The following is a 17,027-nucleotide window of genomic DNA, read 5'->3' as shown; positions in this document are numbered from 1 at the left end:
ATATTATCATCAAGCGTGAGACATAACCTGATTTCTGTGATGATAATATCTGAAACAATTCTGTGTCTTAGAATGGATGAAATCAGTAAGTAGAGAAAATATTGAAGATTTAGACCAACTGAGGAGAAGGCCAGAATGAATTAGTGATAAGTCAGACCTATTGAATCTTTTATGAAGGGATATGGTTTGTAACTTTTGAGTTATAATAGCTGAAATGGATTAATGAGTCACAAGAGCAATTGCCTTAATGAATAGATAATTGATTTATAATTGGCTTGTTTTCAGAAGTCAGAATAGGATAATTGTTTGGGTCCATTAGAAATCCATGCCACCTGGCCCCAAGCTGCTCTGGGTTCGTCCTCTGATGGAGCTCTTTGGGGATCTTGTTGAATTTTTCACAGGAGACATTTCAAGAGCTTTTTACACTCTCAGATTTTCAACCCCTGTGCCTGTTAGTCAGCCAATGATTTCTCCACTTATACTTGAATGTGAGCAACTACACTTTCTCTGAACCTCGTTCCAACATGTCTTTTCTTCTATTTTAATTAAAAATGTATCTTTTCTCTTCCAAGATTAAAATTGCATGAGTTTCTTTCTCACCTTTTTTTGAGATTTTGCTTTACAGTTTTTTCTTGACTTTCTCCACTAGCTTTTTCTGTTTTGCCTATTAGTGGGTTAACATTTTCCAAATAAAAAAAAGAATCTCTATAACCTATTATTAATTAGAGGCAATAGAGTTAAGCAGATAAAAGCATGAACTATAGAATCACACTCTGAGACTTCAAATCCCACCTCCCCTACTTCTTAGCTGGATGGATACATTGGGCAAATTGCTTAACATTTCTTCTTTGAGAAATTTGGGCCATAAAAAATTGTGTTTATGTCTTAGAGTTGGTGAAAAATTAAGTGAATTAATATATGTAACACACTTAAGACATTCCCTGGCACATGATAAATGCTGAGTAAATGTTATCTATTATGGTTATTATTCTTCATTTTACCAGTTTATTTCCTTTTATTCTCATCCCAACATTAATAAAGTTTTTTTTTTTTTTTTTTTAACCACTGCATTGGACTGATGTCTGGTTTTGCCATATTTCCTTTCATGCCTCTTTCTTTTATCCCACTTCTTTTGGTGAAACTTAAAGAAGTAAAGGCCAGTGGATGTGAAAGTGTTACCTAATCCCCAAATCGAGTTTTGTACATCTTCATATCTGATAACCAAGAGTAGCTCTACTGTTTTGTTCTCTCCAGGACAGTGACTTCCTACTGTCTTGTAATAGCTGCAGATTTGATCCTTGTGTTTTTAACTGGCAAGTATCAATAGTCTTATCTTTAGAAAATTACAGAAAGACACGTAAACACATTTTTGAACACTCCATTTTGCGAATGCAAAAAAGCTAACCTACATCGATAGTGGATGTCCATTTGTATAAGTGTACTTATTATATTTCCCTTTAAAAAACTGTTCAATGGAATTTTCACTGTTTTCTGACTTGTAATTCCTTAATGTTCTCTTTGGGAAGGTGAGATAAATGATTTGAGTACAACTCACATCTTGCAAAGTCTGAGACAATAACATTATAACTGTCGACAAACTGCTCTGATTATAAAACATGTGCATAGCTTTCTGTACCCAAGAAGCAGTATAAGCTCTGGAAGCACTGATTAACTATACAGAGAAGGCATAAAGCAGAGTTTGACAAAGTGTAGCCTAGCTGTTCAATCTGGCCCATCACTTGATTTTTGTAAATAAAGTGTCTTTTTTTAAGGTTATTTATTTATTTATTTATTTGAGGGAGAAAAAGAGAGAGAAATTGAGAGAGAGATCACGAACAGGTGGAGGGGCAGAGAGAGAGGGAGAAGCAAACTCCTTGCTGACCAGGGAGCACAGTGAGAGGCTCTATCTCAGATCCCAGGATCATGACCTGAGCCAAAGGCAGACACTTAACCAACTGAGCCACCCAGGTGCCCATTTTTGTAGATCAAGTTTTATTGGAATGTAGCCATATTCATTCATTTACATATGGCCACTTTTGCCTTACAGTGGCACAGCTGAGCAGTTGTAGCAATATCATATGCCCTGCAAAACCTAAAATATTTATTGTTTGGCCCTTTACAGAAAAAGTTTGTAGATGCCTGATATAGAGTATCAAAGAAATCTGGCTTTTCATCCTAGTTCTACTCAGTTACTCTCATTTAAGTATGGCCTTGGATTTATAACCTGTCTTTTAAAGGAAATAGCTTATTTGTAGGTGTGTACTGTGCAATGACAAAACAGAGATGATAGAAGTTAAAATTTGGAAGTTTAAGTTTAGGAACCAAAGTTGTCTTATAAGGGTGAGGAGGATGAGGTTAATCTTGAGTAAGTGACAGTCATCTCAGATGCCACGATCTAGGGGAGGAGAGGTTGAAGCTTAGAGAAATTGTTAACTAGTGTTCTCTGTTGATACCTTTGCTATTTAAGGAAAAATATTTTGTATTTGCTAAGTTAAAAGTGCCCTATTTTGTACGTCTTCTTTGATTGCAGAGTTGGCCCATGAGAGGACAATTTCCATTTTTTCCCCCATGCAAGAGCAATGATTATTGGTTTTAATTTACTTAAAAATGCTCTGGAAAAGGCATGAATCAGGATGCATAACAGCATGAGCTTTTGTGACTCATTCCAGTTTAGAGCAAGCATGATGCCTGTCTTATTGAGTACCTTTAAAGACCTGGTTCATTCATTCATTCATTCAAAAGTTATTTACTATCTATTTACTATTGACTATTCTGTTCCAGCACTTATTCCACATAATTGAGATTCAATAACAAAACAAAGAAAGAAAGAAACAAAGCAGGTCATTCCCCCTTTAGGGGGCCATAATCTTGTAAATTACATAGCATTTTTGAGGTAGATGAGGACTACAGAGAGACATAAGGCAAGACATAAGGAAAGGAGGCTGTACCACCCTTTTCCCAGCACTATGGGAAAAGGGTGATAAAGACAACCTCACAGAGAAGATGACATTTTTGTAAAGCCTTGAGGGAAGTGAGGGAGTCATCTATTCCAGTAAGTGCAAAGGTCCTGAGGTAAGAGGACTCTTGCCATGTGCTACAAATAGCAAGGGGAGAATAGTTATCAATGAGTTGGTGATATGATGGGGGCAGGTCAGATCATATAGAACGTTGTAGGTCTTGATAAGGACTTTGGATTTTTAACTAGATTTTCAACTAGATGGATTTTCTACTAAAAGAACTTGTAGAGTTCTGAGGAGAGGAGAGATCTGATAGTTGTTTTTAAATCATTTTTATTTATTTTATTTTTTTATGATAGTCACAGAGAGAGAGAGAGAGGCAGAGACACAGGCAGAGGGAGAAGCAGGCTCCATGCACCGGGAGCCCGACGTGGGATTCGATCCCGGGTCTCCAGGATCGCGCCCTGGGCCAAAGGCAGGTGCTAAACCACTGCGCCACCCAGGGATCCCTGATAGTTGTTTTTAAATATTACTCTGACTGATTGACTAAAAGGTGAGGTGATAATATTTAGAAACTATCTCAATAATCCTTGTGATAACACAAGGCTTTGTGTTATCATTGAAAAGTGATCAAATTTGAGGTATCTTTTAAGGACAGAGCAAACAGAATTACTGTTGCAGTAATTGTGAGATGTGGGAGATAACAGAAGAAGTCAAGGATGATTTGAAAGTTTTGATCTTAGCATCTGGAAGCATGTGGTTACCCTTCACAGAAAGAGGAAGATTATGATCAGAGCTGGTTTGATGAGGAAGAGGAGAAGTTCGGTGTCGGTCCTACTGAGTTTTTGATGTCTGCTGGCCAGTGGAGATGGTAGGCGTGCAGTTGAATATATCAGCATGAACTTGGCTCATAGCCTGGGCCACAGAGAGAAAATAGAGTTTATAGGATATTTAAAGCTTTGGGACTGATGAGATCACCAGGGGAGTGAATGAGGGAAGAATAGGAATAAGGGCTGAGAAGTGAGTGATTCCGCTGTATCACTCACTTCTCTAGTAGGCAGGGAGGTGAGAAGGGAGGTAAAGAAGGAGGGATTGACCAGGGGGTAGGAATATGAGGAGATCCAAGGGGAAGGAAGAGCTGGTGGGGAAGAAAAGTTGTGTCAACTATGGCTGACAGGTTAAACAAGTGAAAGACAAACGTCAGTGGTGACCTTTACGGAAACACTTTGGTGGAGTGTTGTGATTGTTTAATACAGGTGGAATGACAGCATATTTATGTAGATGTAATGGTCAGATAGAGAGGGAGAAGCTAGTGAAGCAGAGAAGAGTGGATAATTCCTAGAACAAAATCCTTGAGTAGGCAAGAGGGGATGAAATCTGGTGCACAAGTGGAAGGGGTTGATTTCACCCAGAAGTGCACACCGTCTGTGGAAACTGGAAGGAAGGCAGAGGGTAGGGGTGCCAAAGCTGGTCGGTGAGTAGACATGATAGAAGGTCTGTTCTGGTTGTTGCTGTTCTTGATAACACCGGAAACAAAGTCATCACGGAGGAGTGAAGACTGAGGAAGAAGTGTGAAGTTTCATCACAGTCATCCAGGGGGTAGGAGGACCAAGAGAATCGGAAATCTGCAGGGATTGTCTTGTGGCAGGAAGGGACCCTGAGAATAGCAGCTGCAAATTTAAAGTAATAGTAGATTTTCTTTAGCCATATTTAGCTCTTTTGCTATAGACCATAAATGGGTTGAAGTTTGGGCTTAACCAGGGTTGAGTTTGTTTGTTTTTTGCCGAATGAGTAAAAGGACAACAATATGAAGAAGTGATTTGAAATATACAGGGTGTTCAAGGGAGAGATGAGGTCCTGGGAGGGTCAAAGGGCCATCAGAGTGAAGGCACTAGAGTTAACTTGAGGTCAGAGTGTGGCATTCTTGGAACTGGATTATGAAGGTATGGCATTCTTTGGTGATAGTGAGGTCAAATTTGAACAAGTACCAGTATCAGAATCACATGGGGGAGCTTATTAAACACGAATTGCTGGGCCTCACCCCACATTTCCTGACTCAATAGGTCAATGTGAGGTCTGAGAATTTTTATTTCTAACAGGTTCCCAGGTGATAGTGAGACCTAGCTTTGAAAACCACTGTTCTGGTATGAGCACGGTGAATAAATGGCTGAGATAAGTTGAAGAACATTGTCATTAGAATACAGGGACTCAAGAATCTCAGAAGTCAGAATGTAGGAAAAATCATCTCTTTGTTTCAAGAGAAGGAACATTAGGTCCAGGAGCTAAAGCATTGAGAAATGATGAGGATGGCTGCCATTAGGGAGAGGAGCTTGGTGGTAAAGTCTGGCAACATGAAATTCAAATTTGGATGTTTTAATGAAGGAAGCGTATACACAGGAGTGCTCAGTGGAAGGTTGGGCAGGTGATGCCCTGAACATCTCTAAGGGTTGTCATCCACATTATGATTCCTAGGAACAAGAATGGTCTGTCAACTTGATTGAGACATGAAAAAAATAAATTTACTTCTTAGATTCCAAGCCCACAGATATATGGGCTGTATATAAGCTTGAATAATTTCTGCACTAAAGGAAGATGATTGGCTCTGCTTAAAATTGTGGGGCTCTTAAAAATCTTTCTCTTTGGGGTAGCCAACGCAGGAAAAAAAACCTCACACATAATCACATACAGCCCTCCCTATATGTACGCACCTCTACGCCCAAATGAGAATGAGTCCTTCTGACATCCAAGGTCACAAAAGTAGGGTCCTCAAAGTTCAAAGAATATCACAAATGTCTCCAAATAAAAAATTAAACAAAAGCAAGGATTATTTTGATATTTTCTATTTAATGTAAAAAAGTCTGCTTCACAGTCCTGTGAGGCAAGGGGTCATGTCATTTTAGAGACAGCAGCTCAGAAGTATTAAGTCTGCTGCTCTGTCCCTGTCTTCTTCATTTGCTCTTGCAGCATGTTCTCTTCTTCCCTTTACTCTCTTTTGCTGCTAATTATATGTCTATCTTTTTAGGTCATCCCAACACTCAACATGGGACTTGAACTCACAACCTCAAGATCAAGAGTCACATGCTCTACTGACTGAGCCAGACAGACACCATATGTATATATATTTTGGCCAAACACCATCATCCATTAAATCAGATTGACAAATGCCCGACTCTTACTCATTTTCTGGACAGCACTGATGGACAACAGGAGAAGTTGAGGGAGCATGCAGGATAGCATGGGTCCATCCCTTTGCTGAGGTTACAGGTGTCCTGTGTGGGTCCAATGGCCTCAGTGAGGGTGCTCCTTTCTGTGGGTGTGGTATAACTTGCTGGAGGATCTGGTTCTCCCAAGTTAGTAAGTAGGATCTGATGATAGCCCAGAATTGGCAAGTAAAATGAGATTTTAATTTTCATAGCTTAAAAATCCCGCCTTTACTTTCAGACTTATGTTTTAGGACCAGCTAACAACAAAACATAGAAGTGACTTTACAAGGAGAGTTTCGATTGGCTGGTTGGGCGGATAATACCCTCAGAACATAGGTACAGAGCAATTATTTTCAAATGGCCATGAAAATCCATATGCATGATTTCCTCAGATGAGCTGAAATTTAAGAAAAGGCCTGAGCATGAAGAAAACATTTGGTTTAAACTAAGCTTAGAAGAAGTTTTTGTTTTAGAGAATCCCTTTGGGGTTAAGTTTACCTCTTGTTTTTAGTTTTATTTTCTTGTTTTTGCTTTTTCTGGTATTGCATTTCTGGTATATATTGTATTCTTAAAGAAAAATTATGTGTTTTAATATTTTAATATTTTCCCTAGGGTATTTGAAATAATTGTGTTTGGAGCATGTTCTTATGAAGATGGAAATATGCTCACTCTGCAACAGCAATGCGTAAATAATTGCAGAGATAATATGTGAAGGGTGATAAAAATAGTAATTTACTTTTCATGGTCCTTCTTAAAAATGCTATTGAGGTATAAATACACATAATACACTGCATGGATCTTAAGTGTTCATGCTGAGGGATTTTGACAATTGTATATGGACAAATAATCATTACTGAAAAAATTTCATCACCATAAAAAATTGAATTGTATCCCTTCTGGTCAATATCCACCCACCTTGTCTGCATGGCACTACTTCCTGAATTTAAATTTATACAATAACTTTGTCTATTTTTGAAACTCACTAAAGAGGACCACAGATATGTATTTTTGCTGTGTGTGTGTGGGTGTGTGTGTGTGTGCAACTGGGTGAGTATATTTGTGTGTCTGTTTTGCTCAACATGATGTTTAGGATTTATCCATGTATAATGATTTTAAGATTCATTCATGCTGTGCCCTGTATTAATAATTCATTTCCTTTTATTATTAAATAATATTTCATGGTATGGATAGATCAACTTGTCTATCCATTTATGTGTTTATGGGCACTGTGGTTGTTTTCTCATTTGGGCTATTATAAATAAAGTGGTTATGAATATTCACATATAAATCTTGGCATGGACACAGGTCTTAACTTACCTTAGATCTTGAATTTAAGAATGGCTGGATGATATATTAGTCGTACAGTTCCTCTATTAAGAAACTGCCAGACTGCTTTCCAAAGTGGCTAAACCATGTTACATTCCCAGAACAGCAGTATTTGAGAGTTTTAGTTTCTCCACATCCTTGCCAACACTTGGTATGGTTAGTCTTTTAAATTTTAGCTATTCTAATTGAGATGTGGTGGTAGCTTACTGTGGTCTTAAATTTTCATTTTCTTAATGAATAATAATGTTTAATATCTTTTCATGTGCTTATCTGTGAAGCCTGTTCAAATCTTTTACTCGTTTTGTATCTTTGTATCTGGGTTGGTTATTTTCTTATTTTTGAGTTTTGAGAATTATTTATATATTCTTAATGCAAGTCCTTTTTCAGATATATGATTTATAAATTTTTCTTCCTAGCCTTGTCATTCTCTTTACTTAATTGCTTAAATAGAAATTTCAATTTTGAGGCCCAATTTATCAATTGATATTTTTATAGATTATGCTTTTGGCTTTATATTGAAAGCATATTTGCTCAATCCAAGGCACTTATACTAAGACACTTAAGGTTGTCCCATAGCTCTTAATGTTCTGCTTATTTTTTAGATTCATCATCCAAATAAAGTATCCTGTGCTTTATTTTGGGTAATTTCTATTGTTATATCTTCAAGTTCACTGATCATTTTCCTGCAATTTTTTTATTATCTGCTATTAATTCCATAGCATGTATCTTAAGTCTCACACATTATGTATGGTAGCATTTCTAGAAGTTTGATTTTGGGTCTTTTAAAAGTATCTTCCAGGCCTTTACTTACCTTATTGAAATAAAATATTTTTATGATAACCATCTTCTGTCTGCTAATTTTGACATCTGTATCAGTTCTTGGTTGGCTTTAATTGTTTATCCCCTCATTATGGGTAATATTTTTCTCTTTCTTTCACGTGTGGTAATATTTTATTAGAGGCTGGACATTGTGATCTTTCCTGTGGAAAAAAACACCTTGTGGGTGTTAATTATTTTTGCAGTCTTATAAATATTCTAGAGCTTAGTTCTGGAAACAGTTTGATACTTTTGGATCTTGCTTTTAAAATTTGTTAGGATAAAGTGGATCAGTGCTTGGGGAAGGCTGAGTGATTCCCCATTACTGAGGCAAGACTGAATTCACTTTCTGCAATTCTCCAAAGGTCACAAAAGTTTTCAGTGTGTCTACCACAAAAATATACTATGAACAGCTCTCTGTAAGGATGAAGAACTGTACCCAAAATTCTTTTGGGTAGTTCTTTCTCTAGCTTGGGTAATTTCCTTGGATGTATGTATTTGTCAGTACTCAACTGGACATTTGAGGGAGCCTCTCCAAAAAACCCCAGGGTTCTTTCTCTGTACACCTCTCTTCTTTTCTAGTACTTTGTCCAGAGGACTTTAGATGGGCTTGTCTTCCTGAATTCTCAACTCAGGGAGTCCACTGGGCTCCACCAGGTGTTGTCTGAGTTTCTCTTCCCTATGCTGCAAAGTAGAGGCAGCAAGCCCGGAATAATTTGTTTCCCATCTCTCAGGGATCATGAGCCTTCAATGCACTTAGACACTATTTTGCAAACCAATGTGTTATATATGCTATTAAAAACATTGTCTCAGGCAGGCAAGTAAGTTTAGCTCCTGTTATTCCGTATTGACCAAAAGTGGAAGTCATGTTTTACACTTGTTAGTTTTTGCTTCATGTATTTTGAAGCTCCGTGTTTATTGCATACACATTTAGGATTGCTCTATCTACTTGATGAATCAAGCCTTTTCTCATTAGATAATGTTTCTCTTTATCCTTGATGAAACTGCTTGTTCTAAATTCCACTTTGTCTGATACTGGTATAGCTATACCAGATTTCTTATGGTCAGTTTATTTTGTACAAGTTTTCTCACCTTTCTATCTTCATCTTGGCTGTTTTATATTGAAAGTGTCTTTCTTGTAAAGAATATACAAATCTTGCTTTCTCACCTTCCACCCCAGTTTGATAATATTTGCCTTTTGCCCAAGTATTTATTTACCTATTCCATTTACTCCATTTATTAATATTTATTAATATGATGTGCTTTATCTCCCATCTTGGATTTTAAATTTTGTTTAGTTTTATTCATCTTATAATAAAACTAAATTTAGTTTTGTTTCCTCTTTTTCTTCTTTATTATTTTGAATGAATCACATATTTTAGGTATATCTTTTGGGATTATCTTCTTATTAACCATTCTGGGTATCGTGATATACATTTTTATTATCAAAGTTTACTCCCAATTAACAATGTAAGAACTTTCACAATAGTGCCATATCAACTACCCTTTCCCAACATTTGTTCTATTATTATCTCACATTTTACTTCACTACATGTGCTATATTCCTCCCAATGCATAGATGCTATTTTTATTTTAAATGGCCAATATTTTATTATCATTATTATTTATTATTATTTATTATGTCCAAAAGTATATATACATGTAAAATAATAGCACATATTACTAATTCATATTTGCCCAGATTTATTCCTTCTGCTACTCTCCATACCTTATGCAATTTTGAGTTCCATCTGATATTATTTTCCTTCAGGTTAAAGAATTTCTTTTGTCATTAATATTGTATCATAAATTCTGAACACTCTCCTCCTCCTCCTTCTTGTCTTTCCATTTCTGTTTCCATTTGCATACTTCCTAATAAGTTTGCTTCAAGTTCAATGATTTTTTTCCTTCTGGTGAATCCAGTTTACCCTTAAATCAATACTTCATTTTCATTTTCTTTCTAGCATTTTTATTTAATTCCTTTTTCAGTTTTTATAATCTACTTAAATTTCCTATTTAATACATACAGTATTTGGTTCCCTTCAATTTCTTTGCATCTTCATATCATTGGTAGTTCAGAATACTACTATTTTTTATAAGTATTTTATTTTTTGATTATGACTATAAAAGCAAAAGTCTCTTGCAAATTTCTAGTACTGACCAAAAGCAGAAATCTTCCACTGATCCTTTTTTTAAAAAGATTTATTTATTTATTTCAGAGATACAGAGAGAGAGCATGAGGGGAGGAGGAGAGAAGAGGGGGAGAGAAAATCTCAAGCAGACTCCCCATTAAGCTCAGAGCCTGAAGCAGGGCTCAATCACGTGACCCTGAGATCATGGCTTGAGCTGAAATCAAGAGTCAGACACTCAACTGATTGAGCCACTGATCTACTTTTAAAAATTATACATTTGAGTGATCTTTTAAGATATAACCTCTATGCTCATTCACATAGGGCTTCCTTTTATTCTCCTACATTTTAAATAGAATTTTTATTTGTACATGTTAAAGACTAATCAATTGATTAATAGACATGATTTTCAAATTAATAATCTGATAAATTGTATACTACTTTACTAATGTAGTTAAATGATGAAAAAAGAGAAAAGATAATACATGGCTTATATAGCCATGTACCAAACCTTACTGAAAAAGAAAAAAAAAAGGTAGTTGTTTTCTCTCTGTGTGTTGGGAAATTTCTGAATAAAAGCTGTATGAACTTCACATTAATAAAAATTAAAGAGGAGAAAAGACCAAGTTTTTTAGAATGGTAGAGGAATATTTTCTAAGTCCTTTTTAAACCTTACTTCATGATAGAATTGAAATTGTCATTTTAAATTCTAATCAATGGAATTTGCAAGTTGATTAAGGTTGCATTTAAAGGTAGTATTAAGGTTGCATAAAACTGTGCCAAAGATAAGTTTTATATAAAAAGATTAGAATTCTTTCCATAGCCAAAATGTTTTTATTTGCTGTATAGAGTTTAGAGATGAGGGGATAAGAATATTAGGAAATACAGCAATGACTACTTGAATATCTGACCATAGGAGTTGATAAATCCAGACTATTATCGTCAAAGGCTCTCTAAAATCTGTTTTAACTAAACACAGTATATTTTCTTCCAGTTATGAGACTCCACTTAGCACAAAGAAGATGAAGTTATATGAATAAAATTGAAGCCCATTTAAACTATTTGGCTTGTAGCTGAAATTTACTTAAAGTTTGTTCCATTTGGTTATGGTTGAGATTATGTTACTGCTCCCAGTTATTGCTGCCCTCTTTGTAAGAAGATTGTATATTCCTACCCTTTGTTGTAATGACCACAGTGTCCTGTATGGTATGCATCCCCATCCCACTGAGCCAGACTTTTTTACTGAGTTGCATAAGCTAATGGAATGTGGATGGCAGTGGCTGATGTGAGCAGAAACTTCAGGAGCCTTGTTTAATTCTTTCACTGCTCCTTTTTTCTCTTAGCCCACGGTTAGAGTCATTGCTACCTTATGCCTCTGTCCACTGAATTACTTTTTAGAAATGTAGCCCCTGAAATTTTGAGTATAATCTGAATTATTGGAAACTATAGTTGGCAACATTCTTTTATAATTTTAATATATGTCTGAAAACTGATCATGAGTTGACACTTAGTGAAACTAGGTTATTAGGGCAAAGTTTAAGATATTGTAATACAGAGACTGTTGAATTATAGTGGTTTGAAAAGAGACAAAGTTTTCAATTCCTCATGTAACCATCTGTCTAATTTAGCTTGCTTGGGAAACCCTGCTCCCTGAAGTCATTAAGGGACTTGATCTCCATCCATTTTATTTTTCCACCCACAGTCCTTTTTTGCATGATTGGAGTTGGGCAGAGATTTATCTATATTTATAGCTCATGATAAAGGGAAAGACAAGAGGTCCTGGGCATGACATTTCCTTTTAAATAAACAATTTGGGAGTTGTATGCAGGTGAATCTCATTCATAGTCCATTGCAAAGAAAGCTGAAAATGTAGTTTTGAGAAGGTTGCCCACAAGTCCAGTCCAAAACTAAAGAAATAACTATTACCATGGGAAAGAAGTGAACTGATAAAGTGAGGTACCTTTATGGATCTTGTTGACCATCTTAGATCATTGGGCCTCCCTATACATTGCATTCTTCAGAATTCTTAAATTGAAAGAGACTCTAGATGCTGTTCCACTCAGATCCATGACAGAAATCAATCTCTCTCTTAATTTTTAGCTTTTGGAGAGAAGACAATTTAGAGCTCCTCTTGGTTGTTTACTTTGATATCCTGGGACACTAAATGATGAAGTCCTTCACAATGCCTGGCACACAGAAGAGGCCTGATTGAAAACTATTAGATGAATGCACAGTATATTTCTTAGGCTTGTAGGTCAATGCTTATTAGTTAGAGAATATTTAATAAATGTTTGTTGAATATCGAGTGAAAGGCTACTGAAGTAAATTTTCAATTATTAAGTATAAACAGGCCATTCACCCATTGAAAATGGTGAACTGTGTAAATGGATTAATTATTTCTGCCTCTGGAGACTTAATAATAATGCTAGTAAAATAATAAAAATCAAGCATTAGTCTAGAAAAAATCTAGCTGGGGCAAATTGAAGCAAACAAGATATTTAAAAAATCTTGGTTGATGAAATATAGCACGTATAGTCTGTGTTCTATATTTCAGAATAGCCATAGACTTGAACACTCTCAGACAAAGATGCAGCCAACAAGGAATGCAGGTGTCAGAGGCTGCTGGGATGAGGAGACACAGGAATGAGAAGGTGGTTGGAAATGTAGGGAATAATTTAAAATCTATATATCGATGAGTCAGCTCTAGTCAGACCCCTTTCTTCTAATTCCAAAGGGAGACAAAACTTTTTTTTTTTTTCCTATTGTGCAACCCATTCTCCCAAACTCAAATTTTTATTAAAGAAATAGAATCAACTTTATTGCAGGTGTGGGGAGACATGATGCCTCAGAGCAAAGCTTCTCCACTTTGTCATCTGGGACCTCAGAACAGAGACCCCTTACCTCAAAGAGTTAAAGAGCCTCTGAGTCCAAGAGCCCTGCAATGCACATGGAAAAGACATGAAGATACCATCACAAGAGTAAAACCACCTTTAAAAGTGATTGACAATTATAAACAGATTAAATATCCAGAAGGAGCTATTACTTTCTTCAATGGACTAAATTTTGTCCCCACCTCAAATTCCTATGTTTAAGTTCTAAACCTCAATGTGGTAATATCTAGAAATAGCATCTTTAAAAGATGAATAAGATTAATGAGGTCATAGGGTAGATCCCTAATCTGATAAGATGGTGGCCTATAAGAAAAAGGAAAGTCTACACCTCACCTCCATTCAATATTGGCTTTTTGAAGATGTACCAAGAAAGTGACCATCTGCAAGCCAGGAAGGAGGCTCTCACAGGACCAGACCATGCTGGCACTCTGATCTTATACTCCTAGATTCCAGAACTATGAAAAGATACATTTCTGTCATTTAAGCCACCCAGTCAATGATGTTTTGTTACAGCAGCTCCAGCTTCCCAGTATGCCTTCATTAAAAACCCTTCTATGCTATTTGATTTTTAATATTTTGTGTATGTCTACATTACTTCAAAAACCCTGACAAAACAATAACAACAGCAAGAAATAAATGAGACCTTCAAGCTGGTGCAGAGTGGACCAATCAGCTTCCCTTTTCATGGGTGGAAAAACCTTCTAGAGCTAAATGATTTGCCCAGGGCCATTCGGTTTGAAACTCAGCCTATTTATTTATTTATTTACTTATTTATTTTTAAGATTTTATTTGTTTGGGAGAGAGAGAGCTCAAGAGATAGCACGGGAAGCATAAAAATAGCATTCCCCATGGGAAGGGACAGAGGCAGAAGCAGACTCTCCACCAAGCAGGGAACCAGATGTAGAACTCAGTCCAGGGACTCTGGGATCATGACTTGAACCAAAGGCAGATGCTTAACTGACTGAGCCACCCAGGTGCCCCAAAATACAGCCTATTTAAAACCCATGATATTTAAATTCCATGTCCAGTGCTTCCAGTATTTGTTGCATATTCTGTAATATGTTTGCATTTTAAATATATTTACCAATTTACATATTTTGGCCAGATTGAAAACATATCACATTCTAATTTAAGATTGCCTGATTATATATAATGGCACTAGATTATTTTGATAGTATAACTGGAATCATAATCTACATAGATTGCTTACACAGGGAAAGTAATATATCCACAATATATAAACATTCCAAAGAATTTAAAATATTTGAGCATTTTCATGTTAACATCTTTGAGAAATTGCCTAGTTTAGTGAAAAGTCAGGAAAAGGATGGAATTATGGCTCTCCACTATATTATCTGTATGAAAATGGCAATCCCTAAAATTTTCTAGGTCTCAGCTTCTTCATCTGTAGCATGAGGACAAGGCTTGCATACCCTACAAAGATGTTGCAATGATCAAAAGAATTCTAAATTATTAGATGTAAATATAGTGTATATGACCATAGACCATAACACAGAAGAATCCACAGACCTGACTATCTGGATGCTTTATTATACAACTCTTTTCAAATTATTGGATCCGTGGTCCTGCTTGATTCTGTTTAGGTGTCATGGATTGTTTTACCAGTTGTTATTGTGCATTATATTTGGGGATGTCCTGTGGATGTTATGGATGTATGATCTCAGAAATTAGCTCAAACTTCTTCAAATCTCAGAACCAGTGTTTTCCAAGATTGCTATTCTCTTGCTTTTGATGGCAGACTTTGGCAGGGAAAATGTTTGGAAAGGTAGAAGTGCCTGAAGATGAGGATGCTTTTTCCCATCAAGCCATCAAGTCATGAATTATTATTGATATGGTTTCTCCTACTATTGGCTTTTTGAAAGACTGACCTTAATTTTGTCTCAGCTCTGACAAGTGGTTTCATATATTCAATTACTCCCTTCTGGATCTATTAAAAAGGGCTCGGGAAAACAGACTATGATTTCTAGAATATTCAATAACGCAGCCATCCTGGTAGTCCCCTAATTGGTCTCCCACATTATTTGTGAGCTCTTGAATTCAAAATAGATTCTTTGTAAAAGAAACAGAATGAGCTTAACCTTATGTAAATGTTTTTTTTTCTAGTGTTAGTTTAGAGGAATTGTTTTTTCTTATTTTACATGACAAAAATATGCTTTAATGTTGGTAAAGCTATTGGAACCTTTATGTGAAAATATCAAGTAACATTTTGTGTCCAAATATATATTAGTCACTATTAATTATTTACCTGTTTAGCGTGATGGCTATCTAGCCAAGCATCTCCAGTTGCCATAGAAAATGCTCATAATATTTTTCCCTTTGTCATTTTTATATCACCTGAGACAGGAGGAGCCATTGACACAAGAAATGCTGTTATTCCATGCTCAACTAACTTTTCAGACCCACCAATCCTCAGGAAGCAGTAGGATTCATTGCTCCTTCTGCACATTTACCATTTTTGAGCACAGAGCTGACTGTGCCTTGCAATGGTGTTGGTTTGTGCCAACTTGCTTGAAGCCAAACAAGTTCCTGATTTAAAATCTTCTGTGATCTATTTCCATATATACCTTTGGGATTGAATGCATTTATGTGGTTGATCTCATTTCTGAAACTAAGAAACAAAAAGGAAGAATGATTAGAGTTTATAGCAAAGTTAATTATCTATTTGCCTATTTCCACAGACTTGGGATTCCCCACTACTTCTCATGGTCATCAAAATATACAATCTATAGGTTGGAGTGTAGTGGGATAGCTAAGAATGAGGACTCAAGTTTCAGATTGTATGAATTTAAGAATACAACTAAGTCCTTTGATTATTAAGGAAGTATCAGTTTCCTTACTTATAACATTTAGATAGTAATTGCATTACCATATAAGAAAGGAGAAATAGGGGATTGACAGTTCCCAGTATTTTACTGGACACCTAAAATAAGGAAATGCTGGCTGCTATTGCCATAGGTTTTGTGCTTAAGAGAACTTCAAAAATTATGTGTTTGTAAAATAAAAATGAGTGCTGGCCAGAAGAATCCTACTAACCTTACCTGTGGGACTTCCTTAATAAATATTAATCAAAATGCTTAATACACTTCTCTGTAGAAACCAATACTGAATTTATTTCAAAAACAGATGAGTTCCCACTATGTGTGTAGTATGGGCACAGCAGACACACATGAAGCTTTTATTTTCTGGGACCTCATCATCCAGCAGAAGAGATGGACCAGTAAATAAATTGCAAAGGTTAAACATAATAAAATAAATTCAATGACAAAGTTCATATTGGTGCTGAATTTGTATACCCAGTGGTTACTGTATTGCTAGCACAAGGCAGAAATGCAAAGTCAAGGTCATCAAGCCCATAATGCAAATGTGAGCTTGATCTTAGTTTCAAACTGAATATTCTAATGGATCAGGGTTGTTATCTCAGCACATCTTAAATACTCTATTTGAAGAAGCTCTTGTAATTTTTTTGGATAAGAGACAAAAAGCCACTGCAGGTATCAAATTGCGTTGCCTTACATGGTCTGGGGAAGTGAGGCCAAACAACATCTACCGGATATGCCACTAACTGTTGTTTATGTGAGCCAACAGAAAGAATTAGTTTGCACATCCATATCAAATGCCCACACTCCCAACTCCCAACTCTTTATATAGCTGTCATGAAACAAAGATACGCCTAATTGGCTTTGC

General features: G+C 36.1%; 1 long non-coding RNA gene across 1 annotated transcript in view; it reads right to left on the bottom strand.

Moving 5' to 3' along the window:
- Positions 1–5,902: 5,902 nt before the first annotated feature.
- Positions 5,903–17,027, bottom strand: part of LOC144296116 (uncharacterized) — a 58,856-nt gene continuing 47,731 nt past the window's right edge. Inside the window, exons 4-6 of the long non-coding RNA XR_013363274.1 lie at positions 15,589–15,951; positions 8,298–8,466; positions 5,903–6,322 (exon numbers count right to left, since the gene is read on the bottom strand). This is a non-coding gene — a long non-coding RNA (uncharacterized LOC144296116). The remainder of the gene's footprint in view (positions 6,323–8,297; positions 8,467–15,588; positions 15,952–17,027) is intronic.

Source organism: Canis aureus, chromosome 24 (assembly GCF_053574225.1).
Source record: "Canis aureus isolate CA01 chromosome 24, VMU_Caureus_v.1.0, whole genome shotgun sequence".
NCBI classification, from domain to species: domain Eukaryota; kingdom Metazoa; phylum Chordata; class Mammalia; order Carnivora; family Canidae; genus Canis; species Canis aureus.
Note: the sequence above shows the minus strand (reverse complement) of the source record. Positions and strands in the feature narration are given on the sequence as shown.